Source organism: Rattus norvegicus, chromosome 1, assembly GCF_021556685.1.
Source record: "Rattus norvegicus strain SHRSP/BbbUtx chromosome 1, alternate assembly SHRSP_T2T, whole genome shotgun sequence".
In the NCBI taxonomy this organism is placed as follows: Eukaryota; Metazoa; Chordata; class Mammalia; order Rodentia; family Muridae; genus Rattus; species Rattus norvegicus.
This window is the reverse complement of record NC_141534.1, coordinates 70,478,813-70,501,233: the sequence shown is the minus strand read 5'-3', so window position 1 is coordinate 70,501,233 and position 22,421 is coordinate 70,478,813. Positions and strand designations below refer to the sequence as shown.

General features: G+C 36.2%; 1 pseudogene; it reads left to right on the top strand.

The window, feature by feature from the left end:
• Window positions 1-156: 156 nt before the first annotated feature.
• Vom2r-ps23 (vomeronasal 2 receptor, pseudogene 23) lies at window positions 157-20,676 on the top strand (annotated as a pseudogene).
• Window positions 20,677-22,421: the final 1,745 nt, after the last annotated feature.

The following is a 22,421-nucleotide window of genomic DNA, read 5'->3' as shown; positions in this document are numbered from 1 at the left end:
GGAGTTTTTCAGAGAGCAAATTATTTTCTTAAATATTGGTTATAAAGATGAGGATATGGTTCAGAAGGGAATAGATTTCAGATACAAGCATGAGGGCCAAAGTAAAATTCTCCAGAAACTAGAGTGAATACATGTTAACCAGTGATTCCATACAGGATGGAAGACAGACACAAGACAATTCCAGTAAGTTTGCCTGCCAGATAGCCAGGCATATGTAGAGGAAGGGAATATATATATACAATGCAATATTATTCACCTGCTAATAAAATTGAGAGTATAATATTAACAAATAAATAAGAGTTGGGAACCATCATTCTGAGCAAGTTAACTGGATGTACAATTATCAAAGTAATATGTTATTTTTTTCATTTGTGTGTTTTTATATTCAGATAGTTATATTTCATTTGGACTATACTTAAATAGCAGAGAATTTCTAAGGGAAATGGACAATGGTGGGAGTCAGTGTAATTCAAAAGAGGGGAGATAAGAAGCAATGGTAGAAAAGAATAAACTGATTGAGTAGAATAGTGGAAGGCATATTTTAGGTGGTGAACTGAGTAGATCATGAAAACATGGAACTGGATAATTAAAATAAAGGCATTGCTTGGAAACATCATGGAAACTAGATATTTTTGTTGAAGTTTATACATACATATTTATAGACTAATTGTCTAAAAATGGAAACACAATCTTGACTGGAAGATCTTATTTCCAAGGCCACCAAGTACTCAGACTGAGCTGCAGAACATGCAGATGTTAAGTTATAGTAATCCGAGAAAGCATCCTAACTGGCTAGCTTTCTTAGTACCAGAAAGTGTTATGCATAATGCTATAAGATAAGAATGATAAATCTTACCTAACTGTGAACCTTCATAGCTTTAATTGTGAGTAATCTGGTTAGACATGTCTACCCTTTCATAAGTTTATTGAACATCAGAATATTAACCAACCACTTTATGTTTTTAGTTAAAGCCTGTTCATCCATATGAACACCATATATGACACTATTGGTGGGGCAAGAACCTTTTGTTAAAGAGGTCATAGATACTACCAAAGAATCTACTAATATTCTTCCGCTATTAAAAACATATTGATATCAAACATCTTCATTTATTATTATAACCATAGATTAATGTTCATCTCAGTGCTCATTAGAGAAACTACTATTTGCAGTAGATGGAGGTTTTCACAAAGACCTAAAACTGGTCATGGTACAGAAAATAAGAAGCTCTGGAATTCTTAGCTCTAAATACAATACCTATACTGCTGTCTTCCCTCTCAAGTTTATTGCAAAAAGTGGGGCCGAAGCAATGTAAGAGACAGAAATACTGGATGTGCATAAGGAAATAATGTCTTTCAGACAGAGCAAGGCAGATACACAGAAAAATTCATATGGCCAATAATATCATGTACAAACTTTATGGAATCTTAAGCTAGACCAAGAACTGTCATTCAGACAGGAGGTGGACATGAAGTCTTACCCATAACAAAGGATCTATTGTCAACTCATAGCACCTAAAAGTAGAATAGTTATTTCATATTTGTTTTAGTAAGTGTGTTTTCTTTTATAGGAAGTCCATACTCAAATGCAAAAGCACACATCAAAAATTATATGAGAAGCATAAATTGGCTTGGTAAATTATAAAAATTAAGGTTCAAATTTGGGTGGTAGGGAAAGCAGGGTGCTGGAATTTGGATATAGTGGAGGAGATGGAGATTATATAGAAACCATTTTATGAAACTTTAAAAATCCAAGAAAAATTCCCAAGATAAAACAACTGTGCTAAAAATGTGGAAAGCTAGTATTGACTGACCCTGAAATTGGCCTTTAATTAAACTTGTTAACATATGCTAAAATATTTTGCATGAGCATCAATGTGCATGCACGCGCGCGCGCGCGCGCACACACACACACACACACACACACACACACACACACACACAATAAAAGCAGACAGTAAGATGAAAACAGTGAAATGACACCCAATACCAAACATGGGATAAATTTAGCTTCTGTTTATTTTCTAACACACTGTCTTAGAAAATGCAGTAGCACAATAAGAAACCCAGGATTTTCATAAATGCAGAGGCTTAAAGATCCATGTACCAGGAAATCTGATATATTGGAAAAACATTTTCCTTGATTTGTAGGTATAATTTTTAATGTTAGCCACACATGAGAAATAGACAATAAACATCTTATGGGACTTTTGTTATGGTTTGCCCTGAAGTTATCTGTATTTTGATGCTAGTTCCACTGCCCCAAGGATAGCTGCCTAATCACATACTCAGGAATCAGGTGACTTCACCAGAAACTTCTCCCCATTGAATTTGTAAAATACAGGTGATGGTCAGGTACAGGATAGAAGGAGGCCTGTCATTGGAGAAGAAGGAAGGATGGTAGGAGAGAAGTTTGAAGGAAGAGGAGGAGACTGGAAGGGAAAGGAGGAGGAGTAGAGGGAGAGAGAGAATCTGTGCAGGATTATATGGTGGGTGACGTTAAGATTCAATGCTGTACCTTTACAGGTTGTTATAAATGTTCTTAAGGGATGGATGGTACTGGGCTTTGTATGCTTAGTTGGGCAATTATATCTTACCAATTGGGTGAAAGGTTATTGTGTTGTGTGTTCTTTTATGTGATGATTTGAGTGTAGCAAAGCGTGCGGCAGCAGGACACACTGGGCCGCTGAGAGGTTGGGATGTGTTTCCACCAAGATATCTAGCAGATATCTTGGGGCACTGTGGTGCGGACATAGCGGGGTAAAAGAAACCATACCTTTTTTTTATTTTTTATATTTTTACAACAACAGATTTTAATAACAATTATCATTTCTATTGGATATTAAATAAATCTTAATGGGGAAATATATTCTATTTCATTTCAAGTATGCTTGGGATCAGTAAAATATTGATTTTATAGAAAGAAAGACATTGAACCATAAATTTTATTATATTACACCTCCGAATGTTTTAAGTTTATATCTTGTTCACATGTGTTTTCATGTCACCTGTGCAGGTATAAATTTAAGAATTACCAGTTTGTTCTGGCCCTGGTATTTGCCATTGAGGAGATCAATAAGAATCTCCATCTTCTATCCAACATATCCCTGGTATTTCATGTTTATAGTGTTCCATACACTGAAAAGAACACTCTTATGAATACTTTGATTTGGCTCACAGGGCAGAGAAACTTCATGCCTAATTACAACTGTAGAATGAATAGAATGTCAGCTGCTGCACTCACAGGTACATCATGGGCAACATCTGCTCAAATTGGGACACTGCTGCAACTGTACAAATTCCCACAGGTGAGGGAGAATATTGTGTGGGAAAAAAGCTCAAGATATACCTTGTGGACATTTAAGGTCTCTGCAGTGGTTAAAAAAAAGACACACTTAAACTATACCTGAATTATGGAAGGTAATTACTCAGGCAAAAGGTGATCAATCCAATTTTTTTTTTTTTTTTTGGTTTGGACTAGAAGATGAGGGTGGAGTAAACAGGAAGGCGATAGATCTTGGAAGAATTTTTCTGTAATTTTTCAGAAATATCAGTAATAGAGTCTAATATTTTAAATCAGAATGAAATCACATTAATTGCAACCATTTTCATCTTATGTTTCATGACTGAGATTGTGTTTGATACAAGTATTCTTCCTCTTAGTTCCAATTCTATTTTCTCTTCAGCTTACTTTTGGGCCTTCAGATCCTACTTTAAGTGACAGAGGTCAGTTTTCCTCTTTCTACCAGATGGCTCCCAATGACACAGCTCTGTCACTTGCCATCTTTTCTCTGCTGTTTCATTTCAATTGGTTCTGAATTGGCCTCCTTCTCATAAATTATGACAAAGGGACTCAGATACTCTCACACTTGAGAGAAGAAATAGATAGGAATAAAATATGTCTAGCTCTTCTGGAAAAGATCCCAGTCACCTGGACTTCATTTTCCTATATCTTCTGGAAAAATTTAAAGAAGATTCAGGAATCATTGGCCAATGCTTTTATTATTTATGGGTACATTGATTCTCTCCAAGGGTTAATGGACAATCTAGGACAACAATTAATAACATGGAAAGTTTGGATTATGAACTTACAATGGGATAGTACAAAGCAAGCTGATTATTTTCTGTTAGACTTATCCCATGGAAGTCTCATTTTTTCACACCATCACGAGGAGAGTTTTGAGTTCTTTAATTGTATCTGAATGGTAAATCCTTACAAATACCCAGAAGACCCTTATCTTCCTAAGTTGTGGTATGCACTTTTCAACTGTTCATTTTCTAAATTTGATTGTCAAATTTCAGAGAACTGTCAGCCAAATGCTTCCTTGGAATTGTGCCCTACAACCATTATTTACATTAGCATGAGTGAAGAGAGTTATAACTTATACACTTCTATTTATGCTCTGTGGCCCACACTCTTCATGAGATGAGTCTTCAACAATGTCAAATGCAATGACACTTAAAAGGGGAAGAATTGACCTTCTTTCCTTGGCAGGTAAAATCCCTTCCATTGTATTGTAATATCGGCATTGTGACATTTTGAAGGTTTAACAAATCTTTCAAACTAGGTATTGTAAAGCTCAGTGCATTTAAAAAGTTAGCACAAATTTAGTTCCATCCTCTAGTGATCAATTCAGATCTATTTGTTTGTGCCCTTGTGATTGTAGTAAGAGTGGCAGCAAGAAGCTAAAGTACTCATTAAGATTTCAGTCCATCATTGCTGTGATGAAAAAAAAAATGGTTCCAAATCAAGGTGGAGAGTCAAGTGTTTATTTGGCTTATGCTTCCACATCAGTGCTCCTCATTAAGGAATTCAGTCCATCAACTCAAATGAGGTAGGAATATATAGACAGGAATTTATATGGAATCTGTGGAGGTTGCAGCTTTCTTGTTTCTATACGACCATGTTCTCTCATATACTACCAGTCCTGGGCTGATCCTTCACACAATAAGTTGTTTCACCCTTGACAACAGTAATTAAGAAACTAGCTTACAGACAGATCCTATGGATGCATTGTTACAGTTAATGTCTTTCCTTTTCAGATAACCCTATATTGTGTCAAATTGACATGAGACTATCCAGTACACTCACTACCAAGACTGTGACATTAATATCTCCAAAACAATCTCATCCTAATAGTTATAGTAAAAGAGATTTTTTCACATTTTTCACATTAGAAATAAAAAAGCTCATCATTAAATTTCACAACATCATTCTTCATTACAGTGTTTACATATGTACATTATTCTTTAAAATGAAATTTTTATTATTTTAAAAGTAAGAACCCTGCCTTCATGTTATACACTGAACCTATAAATATATTCTGAAAAAAAATGGCTATTGTTTACTCGACATTGGTTCAAATTTTTTCTTGGAGGTAACAGAATTCTTTCCCACCCACAAAAGGGAATTGACTAACTTCACTGATAGCTACAATAAGGTTGGCTTTTATATCAGACATTAAAAATAATACTATACTTTCCACCAAAAAGTTATATCCTTAGACCTGTTCATGTGTTGATATAAGTGCATTTATCATTCAGCTTCACCATTTCCTGAGGAAGATTCATGAAGTGACCGTATGAGTTTAGAATGGAAATGGAGGTTCATTGAAGAATATAATATTCTCAATTTCTGGAAGTTTCCAAAGAGTCTTGGATTAAAGGTGAAAGTAGGAACCTTTTCTCTGAATGCTCCCCAGGGTGAACAGTTGTCTTTATTTGAGCATATGATACAATGGCCAAAAAAATTTACACAGGTGAATTGCATCTTGTCTTAATGCTTTGAGCTTACTTTTATTTAAATTTTTTTTTGATATAATCATTCTAGGTTGCTCAACAAAACCTATCACTATAAAACTACCAATAAAGAGTAATTAAAATTGTTCTATGCACTATAAAATTATAGTCAAGAATAATGACAATGCAGAGAATTTCCTGATTCCCTAAGTCTAATAATCTTTTCTGTCCCAATGTATTTCAAATGTACATCCCTGTGCCACTTAGATTTACTGAACTAGGTACAACCTGGTTTAAAATAGAGATAATAAATTTTATTCCCCTAAATACCTATGAACTTTCATGATGTAGAAATCCCTCAGTAGTAGTTACTTTTGTTTGCTGAGAAAAAGCAGCATGACCAAACATTATATGTATTAGAGATTTATACAGAAACATTATTTTCAATGTTAGATTCAATATAACATAATCCGTCAATGCAATGAACCAAGCAGCACACACAAATCATGAGAAGGAAGCTTAGTGATCACATCTTGATACAAAAATAGAAAATATATACAGCAAAGTAGAAATGGGTTGACAGTTAAAAATCTTTCAAAACCCATTTCAAGTTCCATATTTCTTCCAGTAAGGTCTAATAATATGAAACTTCCATATTTACACCCAGGATGATACTTTTCTTGTTCCATCCATTTGCCTGCAAATTTCCCAATGCCATTTTTGACACATGAATAAACTTGTGTGAATTTAGCACATTTTCTTTAAAAATCCACTCTCTTTTGGTACATCTTGTTTACCTTTGAATCCTGGCTCTAATGAAGTGAGAGGCAATGAACATGGATAATCAATTACTCTTGAGGTAGGATTTAAAATCCTTTGGGTATGTGCCCAAGATTGGTATAGAAAGATCTTTTGGTAGATTGGTGCTATACTGTTTCCCATGGTGGGCTTAAAGTTTGTTTTCCTACAAGCAATAGATGAGACTTCTCCTTATTCCTCATCTTTGACAACATGAACTGTCACATGTGTTATTAATCTTGGGTATTTTGATGTGTGAAACATGAAATGTAGAAAGTGTTTTGATTTTCTTTCCCTTGATATGTAAGGTGGTTGAACATTTTCTTGTGTTTCTCAGCCATTTGAGTTTCCTCTATTGAAATTTCTCTGATTAAATCATTTTAAATTAGATTATTTGTCTTTGTGATACCAAATTACTTGAGTTTTTTATACATTTTGGATATAAGACTTGGTCCTCTATCAGATACAGTGTTGGAATAAAAGTTTCCCAATCTATAAGCTGCTACTTTGTCTGATTGGTGGTGTCCTTTGCTTTACAAAAGGTTTTCAGTTTCATAAGTCCCATTAACTCATTGTATACCATTGTGCTGGGCCATTGGTGATCTATTCAGAAATTCTTTTTTTTTTCTTTGTAAATGAGTTCAAGGGTATTTCAGAATGTCTTTTTCTACCTCAGATAATTTTTTTGATAAAATCCCTGTAACAAATGTCCAAAAATTTCTTACCATGATGATTCTCAACCTTGTTCAGCTTACCATCTTGATGCATTATCATGGTGAAACTGAAATATCAACTATGTATGCAGACAGTACAGAGACATTGTCTGTCTGACATTCCTACATACTAATATTGTTCATATTTTCAAATTATCTAACTTCTGAATACTTGGCCCTATATCCTCTTTATTCCAAACTATCAAACTTAGTGATGGACTTCTGACTAAGCTTTGAACACACGGAACAATTAATGACCTATATTGTCTAATTCATTGCTATATAGATTACAAATAAGTTGTTTAACATTCAAAGTCAGACTACTACAGTTTATCATAAAACTCTGTGCAAAATAAAACATCTTTTTTTTTTTAAGATTCCTCAGTCTGCATGCTATATCAGCTGCTGGCCAGGATTCAGAAAGGCTACTCAGAAAGGTAGGACTGTATGCTGATATGACTGCATTCCTTGCCTAGACAATGAAATTTCCAATGAAACAGGTAAATAAATACAGAGGTCAAACAGAAAGCAGTTCCACTTCTGTGATATCCAAGTAATTGAAAAATATTTGGATAAAAGTATAAAAAAATCATTTATTTGGAAATTTAAATATTACTCCATATTTTATTTTCCTTTAAAGTAACTTTTTTTTTAATGTCTTGGCATTCATAGACGACAACATTGTTGGTTTTCTGATGATATTAATTACTATAGTAGAGTACTTCCCCATATACCACTATTTACACATTTCGTTTTACCATGAACATTAATGTGGGAACGTATTTCTAGGATTCTTAGAATAATTTATCAATTGAGCACATCTATTAATTTTTTCCTTCATTTTATACAGCAGGTGATTAATGGTTGCATTTCCAGTGTGTGTGTGTGTGTGTGTGTGTGTGTGTGTGTGTGTGTGTGTGTGAATAATGTTGAATCTCCAGTTATATAATTTTGGAAATTCTTTTAAATAGTATTTCATTAGTTTTATGTGAATACATAAAATGGATAGTGATCATATTTCCTCCTCAAATCTTCTCAGATATAACTAACCCGCTAAATCTCCATGTTCTTTCCATAGATTTTAAACCTAGGGAGTCCAATTTGACAGAATATTTTTAGGTTGTACAGTCTGCTATCAAAGATGTTCATCCTATCATAGTGGCAATTCTTAAAGAACATTGGGTCTTTCTCTCTCTGAAACAATTATATACAATTTGCTTCTCAATACTTGAAGAAATTTGTACCCATGTTCATCCTTCCTCTTTGGATTCAACTTCATTTGAGCAATTATGGGTATTTTTTATGTGTGACTCCTACAGTGATTTTATATGTGAAAATACCCTACTGTCAGGAGAGCATCCGTTCCTTGTACATATTTGTTGTCTACGACTTTTGAAATGTTTCTAATTTTCAAGGAATCCATTTTAATATACATGCACATTTTGTGTATGAACATGAATTCATTTTCTGAGCAGATAGATTACCTCACACACTACAACCAGATACTGCATGATCTTGCTTAAGAAATACACTTTGCAAAAATATGTTGCTCAGAAAAGAGGCAAATACATCTGTGTTAAGCATTTCAAAACTAAAACCTCATGGGAGTTTTAACGTTTTTGATATTATAACACAATTACGTCATTTAACCCGTTTCTTTCCTTCCTGCATATTCCCCCATATACTCAGTATTTCTCTCTTTTAAATTCACTGTCTTCTTTTGAAATTGAAGGTGATATTCAGATATTATGAGAAATAAACATCCAATGACTATCTCTTTTGTGAAGAATCCACATGTACAGTTGAATAAACATTTTATGATTTTTGATATCAGTGCCCAAATATATTCATGCAATAGAATTTCATCATACAGTGATTTTCAAAACACAGTAACAGTATCAAAAAAATCCCAGAAAGTGCACAGAATGCAAGAGATAAAAAAATTTGTCTTTTTTTATTAGTAATATCACTATAAGGAAGATTGGCCATATGATGTGATATTGGTAGTTGTAGGCTATGTACACAAGATAGTCATTTGTCTTTAGGTTTGCATTCCTTAAGAGGTTGGCTTTGCCGCTAGAACAAAAAGAAGCAAATACACCCAGGAGGAGTAGATGGCAGGAAATAATCAAACTCAGAGCGGAAATCAACCAAGTAGAAACAAAAAGGACCATAGAAAGAATCAACAGAACCAAAAGTTGGTTCTTTGAGAAAATCAACAAGATAGATAAACCCTTAGCAAGACTAATGAGAGGACCCAGAGAGTGTGTCCAAATGAACAAAATCAGAAATGAAAAGGGAGACATAACTACAGATTCAGAGGAAATTCAAAAAATCATCAGATCTTACTATAAAAGCCTATATTCAACAAAACTTGAAAATCTGCAGGAAATGGACAATTTCCTAGACAGATACCAGGTATCAAAGTTAAATCAGGAACAGATAAACCAGTTAAACAACCCCATAACTCCTAAGGAAATAGAAGCAGTCATTAAAGGTCTCCCAACCAAAAAGAGCCCAGGTCCAGACGGGTTTAGTGCAGAATTCTATGAGACCCTCATAGAAGACCTCAGACCAATATTATCCAAACTATTCCACAACATTGAAACAGATGGAGCACTACCGAATTCCTTCTATGAAGCCACAATTACTCTTATAACTAAACCACACAAAGACCCGACAAAGAAAGAGAACTTCAGACCAATTTCCCTTACGAATATCGATGCAAAAATACTCAATAAAATTCTGGCAAACCGAATCCAAGAGCACATCAAAACAATCATCCACCATAATCAAGTGTGCTTCATCCCAGGCATGCAGGGGTGGTTTAATATACCGAAAACCATCAACATGATCCATTATATAAACAAACTGAAAGAACAAAACCACATGATCATTTCATTAGATACTGAGAAAGCATTTGACAAAATTCAACACCCCTTCATGATAAAAGTCCTGGAAAGAATAGGAATTCAAGGCCCATACCTAAACATGGTAAAAGCCATATACAGCAAACCAGTTGCTAACATTAAACTAAATGTTGAGAAACTTGAAGCAATCCCACTAAAATCAGGGACTAGACAAGGCTGCCCACTCTCTCCCTACTTATTCAATATAGTTCTTGGAGTTCTAGCCAGAGCAATCAGACAACAAAAGGAGGTCAAGGGGTACAGAACAGAAAAGAAGAAGTCAAAATATCACTATTTGCAGATGATATGATAGTATATTTAAGTGATCCCAAAAGTTCCACCAGAGAACTACTAAAGCTGATAAACAACTTCAGCCAAGTGGCTGGGTATAAAATTAACTCAAATAAATCAGTAGCCTTCCTCTACACAAAAGAGAAACAAGATGAGAAAGAAATTAGGCTTCATAATAGACCTAAAAAATATAAAGCACCTCGATGTGATTTTAACCAAGCAAGGAAAAGATTTGTACAATAAGAACTTCAAGACTCTGAAGAAAGAGATTGAAGAAGACCTCAGTAGATGGAAAGATCTCCCATGCTCATGGATTGGCAGGATTAATATAGTAAAAATGGCCATTTTACCAAAATCGATCTACAGATTCAATGCAATCCCCATCAAAATACCAATCCAATTCTTCAAAGAGTTAGACAGAACAATTTGCAAATTCATCTGGAATAACAAAAAACCCAGGATAGCTAAAGCTATCCTCAACAATAAAAGGACTTCAGGGGGGAATCACTCTCCCTGAACTCAAGCAGTATTACAGAGCAATAGTGATAAAAACTGCATGGTATTGTCACAGAGACAGATAGATAGACCAATGGAACAGAATTGAAGACCCAGAAATGAACCCACACACCTATGGCACTTGATTTTTGACAAAGGAGCCAAAACCATCAAATGGAAAAAAGATAGCATTTTCAGCAAATGGTGCTGGTTCAACTGGAGGTCAACATGTAGAAGAATGCAGGTTGATCCATGCTGTACAAAGCTTAAGTCCAAGTGGATCAAGGACCTCCACATCAAACCAGATACACTCAAACTAATAGAAGAAAAGCTAGGGCATCATCTCGAACACATGGGCACTGGAAAAAAATTCCTGAACAAAACACCAATGGCTTATGCTCTAAGATCAAGAATCGACAAATGGGATCTCATAAAACTGCAAAGCTTCTGTAAGGCAAAGGACACTGTGGTTAGGACAAAACGGCAACCAACAGATTGGGAAAAGATCTTTACCAATCCTACAACAGATAGAGGCCTTATATCCAAAATATACAAAGGACTCAAGAAGTTAGACCACAGGGAGACAAATAACCCTATTAAAAATGGGGTTCAGAGCTAAACAAACAATTCACAGCTGAGGAATGCCGAATGGCTGAGAAACACCTAAAGAAATGTTCAACATCTTTAGTCATAAGGGAAATGCAAATCAAAACAACCCTGAGATTTCACCTCACACCAGTCAGAATGGCTAAGATCAAAAACTCAGGTGACAGCAGATGCTGGCGAGGATGCGGAGAAAGAGGAACACTCCTCCATTGTTGGTGGGATTGCAGACTGGTACAACCATTGTGGAAATCAGTCTGGAGGTTCCTCAGAAAATTGGACATTGAACTGCCTGAGGATCCAGCTATACCTCTCTTGGGCATATACCCAAAAGATGCCCCAACATATAAAAAAGACACTTACTCCACTATGTTCAACGCAGCCTTATTTATAATAGCCAGAAACTGGAAAGAACCCAGATGCCCTTCAACAGAGGAATGGATACAGAAAATGTGGTACATCTAAACAATGGAATATTACTCAGCTGTCAAAAACAATGCCTTTATGAAATTCCTAGGCAAATGGTTGGAACTGGAAAATATCATCCTGAGTGAGGTAACCCAATCACAGAAAAACACACATGGTATGCACTCATTGGTAAGTGGCTATTAGCCCAAATGCTTGAATTACCCTAGATTCCTAGAACAAATGAAACTCAAGATAGATGATCAAAATGTGAATGCTTCACTCCTTCTTTAAAAGGGGAACAAGAATACCCTTGGCAGGGAATAGAGAGGCAAAGATTAAAACAGACACAGAAGGAACACCCATTCAGAGCCTGCCGCACATGTGGCCCATACATATACAGCCACCCAATTAGACAAGATGGATGAAGCAAAGAAGTGCAGACCGACAGGAGCCGGATGTAGATCGCTCCTGAGAGACACAGCCAGAATACAGCAAATACAGAGGCGAATGCCAGCAGCAAACCACTGAACTGAGAATAGGTCCCCCGTTGAAGGAATCAGAGAAAGAACTGGAAGAGCTTGAAGGGGCTGGAGACCCCATATGTACAACAATGCCAAGCAACTAGAGCTTCCAGGGACTAAGCCACTACCTAAAGACTATACATGGACTGACCCTGGACTCTGACCTCATAGGTTGCAATGAATATCCTAGTAAGAGCACCAGTGGAAGGGGAAGCCCTGGGTCCTGCTAAGACTGAACTCCCAGTGAACTAGACTGTTGGGGGGAGGGAGGCAATGGGGGGAGGGTGGGGAGGGGAACACCCATAAGGAAGGGGAGGTGTGACGGGGATGTTTGCCCAGAAACCGGGAAAGGGAATAACACTCGAAATGTATATAAGAAATACTCAAGTCAATAATAATAAAAAAAAAACACAAAAAAAAAACAAAAAAAAAGAATTTTTAATGTTAAAAAAAAAGAGAGATTGGCTTTGCTTCTGGAGTTGTCCTACATCTACAAACATACTATCTACCCTAAGTCAATTAAGTATGTATTACATAGTAAATATAAGAAGGAGAGAGATCATATAATGTTTGGAATGATAAATGTGCATCTGTAAGGAAGGAGTTACAGGATAGATGCTGGATTGGATACAAATGTATTATACCATGTTTAAATACTAAAATAATAAAATGAAGTTAAACTACATGAATTATTAATTATTCACTTGAAGGCATTTGTTTAATTGCTCTATAGAAGGAGAGGAAGATGATTTAGGCAACCGTAAGGCTTGTAGGTAGTCATAAATGTTTTAGTATAAAAGGGAGTAACTATGCAGTGACTTCATTGTCTTTAAATTGTCTTAATTTCTTACCAGATGTTGAACAGTGTATGAAGTGTCCAGAAACTCATTTTTCAAATACAGAGAAGTGCAACTGTCTGCAGAAATCTATGAGCTTTCTTGCATATAATGACCGTCTGGGCATGGTCCTTATTATCATAGCCTTTTGCTTCTCTGCCTTAACAGTTGCAGTTCTTGGTGACTTTGTGAAATACGGAGACACTCCAATTGTCAAGGCCAATGATCAGACTCTCAGTTACATCCTGCTCATGACACTTTTTACCTGCTTTCTTTGTTCCTTACTCTTCATTGGTCATCCCAACACAGCAACCTGCTCATGCAGCAGACCACATTTGGTGTTGTGTTCACTGTGGCTCTCTCTACTGTCTTAGCCAAAGTTGTTACTGTTGTTATGGCTTTTAAGGTCACTTTAACAGGGAGAATAATGAGGTGTTTAATGGTATCTAGGGCCCCAAACTGCATAATTTCCATCTGTACCCTGATCCAAATTGTGCTTTGTGACAGCTACCTGGGAACCTCTCCTCCCTTCCTTGACCAAGATCACATCTTTATTATATGCAAGAAGGGTTCAGATATTGTTTTTCATTGCATCCTGGGATACCTCTGCTTCTTGGCACTTGGAAGTTGTAACATGGCCTTCTTGTCCAGGAATCTTCCAGATACTTTCAATGAAGCAAATTCTTGTCATTTAGCAAGCATGCAGGTGTTTTTCTGTGTCCGGGTTACTTTTCTACCTGTCTACCACAGCACCAAGGGAAAGGTCATGGTAGCTATGCAAGTCTCCTCTATCTTAGCTTCCAGTGCAGGAATCTTAGACTTTATCTTTGCACCTAAGTGCTATATTATTTTGCTAAGACCAGACCAGAACTCACTTCATCATATTAGGAACACAGCATACTCAAAAAAAAAATAACCACTTTAACAATAACCTTGTATAATGAAACTTCAAAACATCCATTATAGAAAGATATAAGCCAGTTTTATTTTATTCAAAATATCAATTATGTAACCATAATAAGGGATTTCAGTCATGACTATTCTCTTTTCACTAACTGTCTTAAAGTCATTTTACATTGGCCCCTTCAATATTTTCACGTTTGAAATACATTTTGTAATGTTTTAATATTATAATGATTAACGAGATATCCTTGTTTGTCCTTCAAATAAGTGTTTAAAGAACAATGACGTTAAATTCATGGAGTAATGATTAACCTTGTGTCTGAAGTTTACAGATTAATGATGTGTCCTAGGCTGTTTTGGTCTATGTTTGAATATTTTATATCAGCCTTTTATATAAAACATTTAATGTTTTATTATAGCTATAATTATTATGAAATCTAAGTTTATTCTCTCTTATACCTGTATATTTTAGATGCCTTTTAATAATTTTGAAAGTGGATTCTGACACAAATTTATTTTCCTCTTTATTCTTTTGCAATGAAAGTTCAAGATCGATAAATACAGATTTTAGTTTTGTTTTTCATTTTTTTCAAGTTTCAAGAGAAACACTTGTATATATATATATATATATACATATATATATATATATATATATGTATATATATATATGCTTTTGAATTCCTCAACGGAGTTTACTAATTTATTATGCATTTATTTCATTTAGTGTTTACAAAAAAAATTCAGACTTTTATACTTCAATGACATCCTTCAGTTTGACAACATTTTATCAGCCATTGTATGGTGATTTTAAATTGAAGTTAGCATATAGAATTGTTTAGAATTGTATTTTAAAGATGTTGAACTTTCTTTAGGTGCTTATCAGCCATTCAATATTCCTCACCTGAGAATGTTTTGTTTAGCTCTGTATCCCATTTGTTAATAGGGTTATTTGACTCTCTGTAGTATAACTTCTTCAGTTCTTTCTATATTTTGGATATTAGCCCTTTATCAGATGTAGTATTGGTAAAGATCTTTTCCCAATCTGTTTGTTGCTAGTTTTATTATAATGAGTGCCCTTTGACTTACAGAAGCTTTGCAGTTTTATGAGATGCCATTTGTCGAATATTGATCTTAGAGCATAAGCCCTAGCTGTTTTATTCAGGAAATTATATCCAGTGCCCATGTGTTCAAAACTCTACCCTAGTTTTTCTTCTATTAGTTTGAGTGTATCTGGTTTGATGTGGAGGTCCTTGATCCACTTGGACTTAAGCTTTGTACTGGGTGATAAGAATGGATTGATTTGCACCCTTCCTCCAAATGCTGACCTCCATTTGAACCAGCACCATTTCCTGAAAATGCTATCTTTTATTCCACTGGATTGTCTTAGGTCCTTGGTCAAATATCAAGTGACCATAGGTGTGTGGGTTCATTTCTGGGTCTTCAATTCTGTTTCACTGATCTGCCTGTCTCTGTACTAATACCATACAGTTTTTATGACTATTGCTCTGTAATACTGCTTGAGATCAGAGATGATGATTCCCCTAGAAGTTCTTTTATTGTTGAGTATAGTTTAACTACCCTGTTTTTTTTTATTCCAAATGAATTTGCCAATTACTCTTTCTAACTCTATGAAAAATTAAGTTGGAATTTTGATGGGGATTTCACTGAATATGTAGATAACTTTTGGCAAAATGACTATTTTTACTATATTAATTCTGCCAATCCATGAGCATGGGAGGTCTTTCCATCTTCTGAGGTCTTTTTCAATTTCTTTCTTCAGAGACTTGATGATCTAATCATAAGTATCATTCACTTGGCTTGGTTAGAGTCATACTGAGGTATTTTATGTTATTCGTTACTATTGTTAATGGTGTCATTTCCCTGATTATTTTCTCAGCTGGTTTATCCTTTGAGTAGAGGATGGTTACTGAATTGTTTTAGTAAATTGTATGTCTAGCCATTTGCTGAAGTTGTTTATCAGGCTTAATATTTCTCTGGTGGAACTTTGGGGATCACAAGTATACTATCATATCAACTGCAAATAGTGATAGCTTGACTTTTTCCTTTCCAGTTTGTATCCCTTTGACCTCCTTTTGTTGTCTGATTGCTCTGGGTAGGAATTTGAGTACTATATTGAATAAGTAGGGAGATAGTAGATAGCTTTGTCTAGTCCCTGATTTCAGCAGGATTGTTTCAAGTTTCTTTCCCTTTAGTTTGATGTTGTCTACTCAATTACTGTTACATTACTTTTACTGTTTAACTATGGCCCTCGAATTCCTGATCTTTCCAAGACTTTTAACATGACACACAATTGAATTTTGTCAATTGCTTTCTCAGAATCTAATGAGATGATCATGTGTTTTATTTCTTTGAGTTTGTTAATAAGTGGATTCCATTATTGGATTTCTGTATGTTTAACTGTCCCTGCATCCCTGGGATGAACCCTACTTGACCATGATGGTTATTCCATTTGATGTTTTCTTGGATTTCCTTCACAAGAATTTCATTGAATATATTTTCATCAATAGTCATAAGGGAAATTGGTCTGAAGTTCCCTTTATTTGTTGGGCCTTTGTGTGCTTTAGGTATAAGTGTAACTGTGACTTTGTAGAAGGAATTGGGTACTCTTCTGTTTTTACTTTGTGGAATCGTTTGGACATTGTGGGTATTATGTCTTCCATGAAAGTCTGACTGAATCCTGCACTAAACTCATCTTGACCTGAGGTTTTATTGGTTGGAAGTCTTTTAATAACTGCTTCTATTGTTGTAAGACCACCGACGTGGTCTTAGCTCAGATGTGCAACCCTCAGAACACAGCTTGATGAATAGATCGATGCACTGGCAAGAAGTTTGCCATGTACGTGGGTTTCCTCATCCATGCAAGGGAGAGGCAACCCCAGACTCAAAAAAGCACACATCTTTTATTCTTTACAGAGGGCAGACCTCAGCAAGAAGGCTAGTTGGCTTATTTTCATTGGAGGAACACAGGGCAAAGGATCTTTTCAGGTATTGGCTGGCCTGCTCAAGGGGCTGTTCTTGGCTTAGTTAGTCACTTTCTTCATCCAGTCCTTCACCTGGCCTTGGAAAGTCCTTCAGAAAGGACTAATTGCAAAGTTCCTTAGTGGAGTGAGGGGAGGAATTGGATGTTCAGGCAGGACCAGGAGGATATCTTGTGGTTGTATTTGGAATTTACCACAGGGAGGGGTAGGGAGTCTTTCTGAGAACAGTTATTGTTATTTTGTTTTAACTTAGCTTGATAATTCTGACTGACATCTTGATCACCAAAACTTTGTCATATCACTAGGCATCCTGACATCAGATGTATTTCTTATAACATTGTTTTTGCAACTTTGTTTTTCACATATATGAAACTTTATTTCTTCACTATTTCTTTAGGAGTTATAGTGTATCTGATCCTGATTTAACTTGGTATCTGTCTAGAAAATTGTCCATTTCTTCCTGATTTTCTAGTTTTGTTGATATAAACTTATGTAGTAGGATATGATGATTTTTTGAATTTCCTCATATTCTGTTTTTATATCTCTCTTTGTATTCAGAAATGATTTTGTTAATTTAAATGCTATCTCTGTGCTCTTTGGTTTATCTGGCTAAGGGTTTATCTGTCTTATTCATTTTCTCAACAGACCATCTCCTGGTTTTGTTGATTCTTTGTATAGTCCTTTTTATTTCTACTTAGTTGATTTCAACGCTGATTTTGATTATTTCCTGCCATCTACTCCTCTTGTGTGTATTTGCTTCTTTCTGTTCTAGAGCATTCAGTTGTGCTGTCAAGCTGATAATGTATGCTCTCCTCAGTTTAATTTTGCAGGCACTCAGAACTATGAGTTTTCCTCTTAGCAGTACTTTCATTGTATATAGTCAGTTTGGATAAGTTGTGCCTTTGTTTTCCTTAAATTCTAAAATGTCTTTAATACCTTTATTTCTTCCTTGTCCAATTTATTATTGAGTAATGTGTTGTTCAACTTCCATTTGTATGTGGACTTACTGTCATTTTTGTTTTTATTGAAGACCAGCCTTAGTCTCTGGTGATCTTACAGGATGCATGGGATTATTTAAAACTTCTTGTATTTGTTGAGGTCTGTTTTGTGACCAATTATAAGGTCAGTTTTGGAGCAGGTACCATGAGGTACTGAGAAGAAGGTATATTCTTTTAATTTAGGATGAAATACTCTATAAATATATTTGAAACTATTTGGTTCCTATCTTCTTTTAGTTTCCTATGTCTCTGTTTAGTTTCTGTCTCTGATATGTTCATTATTGAGAGTGGGTTGTTTAAAACTCCACTATTATTGTGTGAGGTGCACTCTGCGCTTTGAGCTCTAGTTAGGTTTCTTTTATGAATGTAGTTGTCATTGCATTTGGAGCATACATATTCAGGAATGAGAGTTAATCTTGGTGGATTTTTCCTTTAATGAACATGAAGTGTCCTTCCTTATCTTTTTTGATATCTTTTGGTTGAAAGTCATTTTTTTAAATATTAGAATGGCTACTCCAGCTTGTTTCCTTGGATTATTTGCTTGGAAAACTGTTCTCATACATTTTACTCTAAGGTAGTGTCTGTCTTTGTCACTGAGGTGTGTTTCTAGTATGCAACAATATGCTGGGTTATCTTTAAATGTACAGTCTGTTAGTCTATGTCATTTTATTGGTAAATTGATTACATTAATTGTTGTGGTTTGGCCTGGAGATATCTGAATTTTTATGCTAATTCCATTGCCCCAAGGACGGTGCCTAGTCACGTACTCAGACTCAGGTGACTTCACCAGAACTTTCTCCCCATTTAATTTCTAAATTACAGGTGAAGGCAGGTACAGGATAGAAGGAGGCCTGTCATTGGATGAGAAGGAAGGATGGGCAGGAGAAAAATTTGAAGGAAGAGGAGGAGACTGGAATGGGAAGAGGAAGAGACAGAGAGGAGAGAGAGTAGCTGGTAGACAACATGGCAGGTGATGTTAAGATTCCACGCTGTACCTTTACAGGTTGTTACAAATGTTTTTAAGGGATGGATGTGTACAGGGTTTTGTATGTTTTGGTGGACAATTATATATTATCAATTGGGTCAAAGGTTATTGTGTTGTGTGTTCTTTCATGTGGAGATTTAAGTGTAAGGGAATGTGGAGTGGCTGGTGTGGGGATAAAAGACAACCTTACTTTTCTTTAACTTTAAATTTTTACAACAGCAATTAATGTTGAGAGATATCAGGAACCAATGATTGTTGTCCCTCCTATTTTTGTTTTTAGAGGTTGAATTATGTTTGTGTGGCTGTCTTTGGTTTGTTGCAAGATTACTTTCTTGCTTTTCCTAGGATGTAGTTTCCCTCCTTCTGTTTGAGTTTTCCATCTATTATACTTTGTAGGGCTAGATTTGTGGAAATATATTGTGTAAATTTGGTTTTGTCATGGAATATCTTGGTGTCTCCATTTATGTTAATTGAGATTTTTGCTGGATATAGTACCCTGTGCTGGCATTTGTGTTCTCTTAGGGTCTGTATTATATCTGCCCAGGATCTTCTGGCTTTCATAGTCTCTGTTGAGAAGTATATTGCTGGTCTGCCGACATTTTCCACTTACTTTTTAAAATATTCTTTGTTTTGTGCATTTGGTGTTTTGACTCTTATGTCATGAGAGGAATTTGTTTTCCGGTCCAATGTATTTGTAGTTCTGTAGGCTTCTTGTATGTTTATAGGCCTCTCTTTCTCTAGGTTAGTGGTATTTTCTTCTATAACTTTTTTGAAAATATTTTCTGGCCCTTTATATTGGAAACCCCTCTCTCTTCTATACCTCTTCTCCTTAGGATTGATCTTCTCATTGTGTCCTGGATTTCCTGGGTGTTTTTGGCTTAGGAGCTTTTTGTGTTTTACATTTTCTTTGACTATTTTGCCAATGTTTTCTTTGGTATCTTCTTCCCCTGAGATTCTGTCATCTATCTCTTGTATTCTGTTGGTGATGCTTTTATCTATGAGTACTGATCTTTTTCCTAGATTTCTACCTCCATGGACTGGGACAGCTCTGGGTGTGTTCAGAAATTGGATGAATCTTCTCCCAGACTGCTCCTGGGTTTCTGTGTCCTGAGGCTCCAGGTAGGTCCCCCAGAGCAGAATTGTTGGTCTTACATCTGCTCTCAGGTGTGTCAGTGGTCCTGCTCACTGGATTTCAGTCCCGGGCACAAGCAGAGATCAGATGCATCCTGTCCCTGACTGCTCCTAGGTTCCTCTTTCCAGAGGGCTCTAGACGCAATCCTCTTGGGCCAGGAATGTGAGCAGAAGTGGTGGTCTTGTCTGTGCTCTCAGGCTTTTCTGCACTTCTGAGAGTCCAGCTCTCTCCTGCATGGGATCTTGACACAGAGCTGAGTGGGTTGGAAAGAAGAATCCTGTCATTATGGAGTTTTGAAATAGAGACCACCATATTGAATAATATTGTGAAATTATATCTCTTTTAAAGCAAACATACTGATATTGCTTGTATCTTGAGAGCAGATCAGCAGTTCCGTCTAAACTGAGGAACAAAAATTTTAAGGCTAGTTGACACAGCATAAGACTGTGTAAACAAAAATAACAAAAAAAAAAACCCAGTAAATTTACATCATTTCAATTTTCTTACTTCTCGACAATTATTTGCAGCTTCATGATTGGCCCTATACATTTCTCACACCATCCTATATCCTCTTGAGTCTTCTATACTGCACTGAGTTCAAGTTTTCTACATTTCAATTAGTTGAAGAAGAAAGTCATCGGACATATCACAAGCTTTGCTTTCTCTACTCCTTTATCTCTAGACACCATGCTTTTTAAATTGTTTCATTTATTTATATTACAAGTATTGGATCTTTTCTGGTTCGCTCTCCAAGATTTCTTCAGCCCATCCCCATACACCTTTTCCTCTGAGAGGCATCTATCCCCAACCCATAATCCCTTACCCCATCCCTCATGCCTCATCCCATCTAACCCACCCCTCACCACCCAACCCCCCATCTACCTACCCCTACCTCACCGCACAAACTTCTTTTTCCTGGGGTATCAAGTCTCTAAAAGCTAATGTATCTCCTCTTCCACTGAGGCCAGACTCAGCAGTCCTCTCCTACATATGTGCTAGGTGCCATAGGTGTTCCCAGGGCTCCCAGTTATTTGAGATTGTTGGTCTTACTCTGGTGTTGCCATCTCTTTCAGCTGCTTTCCTAACTCTTCTAAAGGGGTCCCTGACATCAGTACAATGTTAGCTGTATGTATCTGTAGCTGTCTTACTCAGATGCTGGTAGATTATCTCAGAGGACAGCCAGGCCAGGGTTCTCTCTGCACGACAGCATTGCATCATTAAAAATGTCATGGTTTGTTGCTCACACACTTATTCGATCCCTGAATGGCTTCTCCTTCAGACTGCTACATTTTTGTCCCTCCATTTCTTTTATAAAGGTCCAAAATTTTCAAAGTAGATTGATGACCCCATCCCTCTCCTGGGGGCCTTGTCTATATACTGGATGTGGTCACGTCAGGTTCCATCTTATCACTGTTGGGCATTTCACTTAAGGCCATCCTGCTTGAGTCTGGGAGATTCTCCACTGCCTGGTCTTTGAGAATTTCTAGGTTTTCTCTCTCCATCCACTCCCTGCAGCTGTATATTTCCATCACTCCCCTGACCCTCTGGGCTTCTCTCGTGTTTATCCCTATACCTGATCCTGCTCCATGTGCCCTCTCTCTTCCCTCTTCTAATTAGTTCCCTCCTTCTGCTTTCTGTGATTGTTTTGTATTCTTTGGGATAAAAGCATAAAAGCTGTAATAAAAAAGAGCCAAGTAGCACATAAATACAGACTTATCAGGATTGCACCAGATTTCTCAAGAGAGAATCTAAAAGCCAGAATACCTTGGGCAAACATAATGAAGACCCTAAGAGAACACATTTGCCAATCCAGGCTAGTATAACCTGGAAAACTCTCAATCACCATAGATGAAAAAACTAAGATATTCCATGACAAAACCAAACATGCCTACAAAAGATCCTAGAAGGAGAGCTCCAACATATCTTGGGTAACTACGCCAAGAAAAACACAAGAAATTTACCATCTCACAACAAACCCTATAGAAGAGAATCACACTAATACACACATGCTACCTCTAACAAGAAAAAATAACAGGAACTAACAATCAGTCTTTAATAGCCTTCAACAGCAACGGACTCAGTTCCCCAATA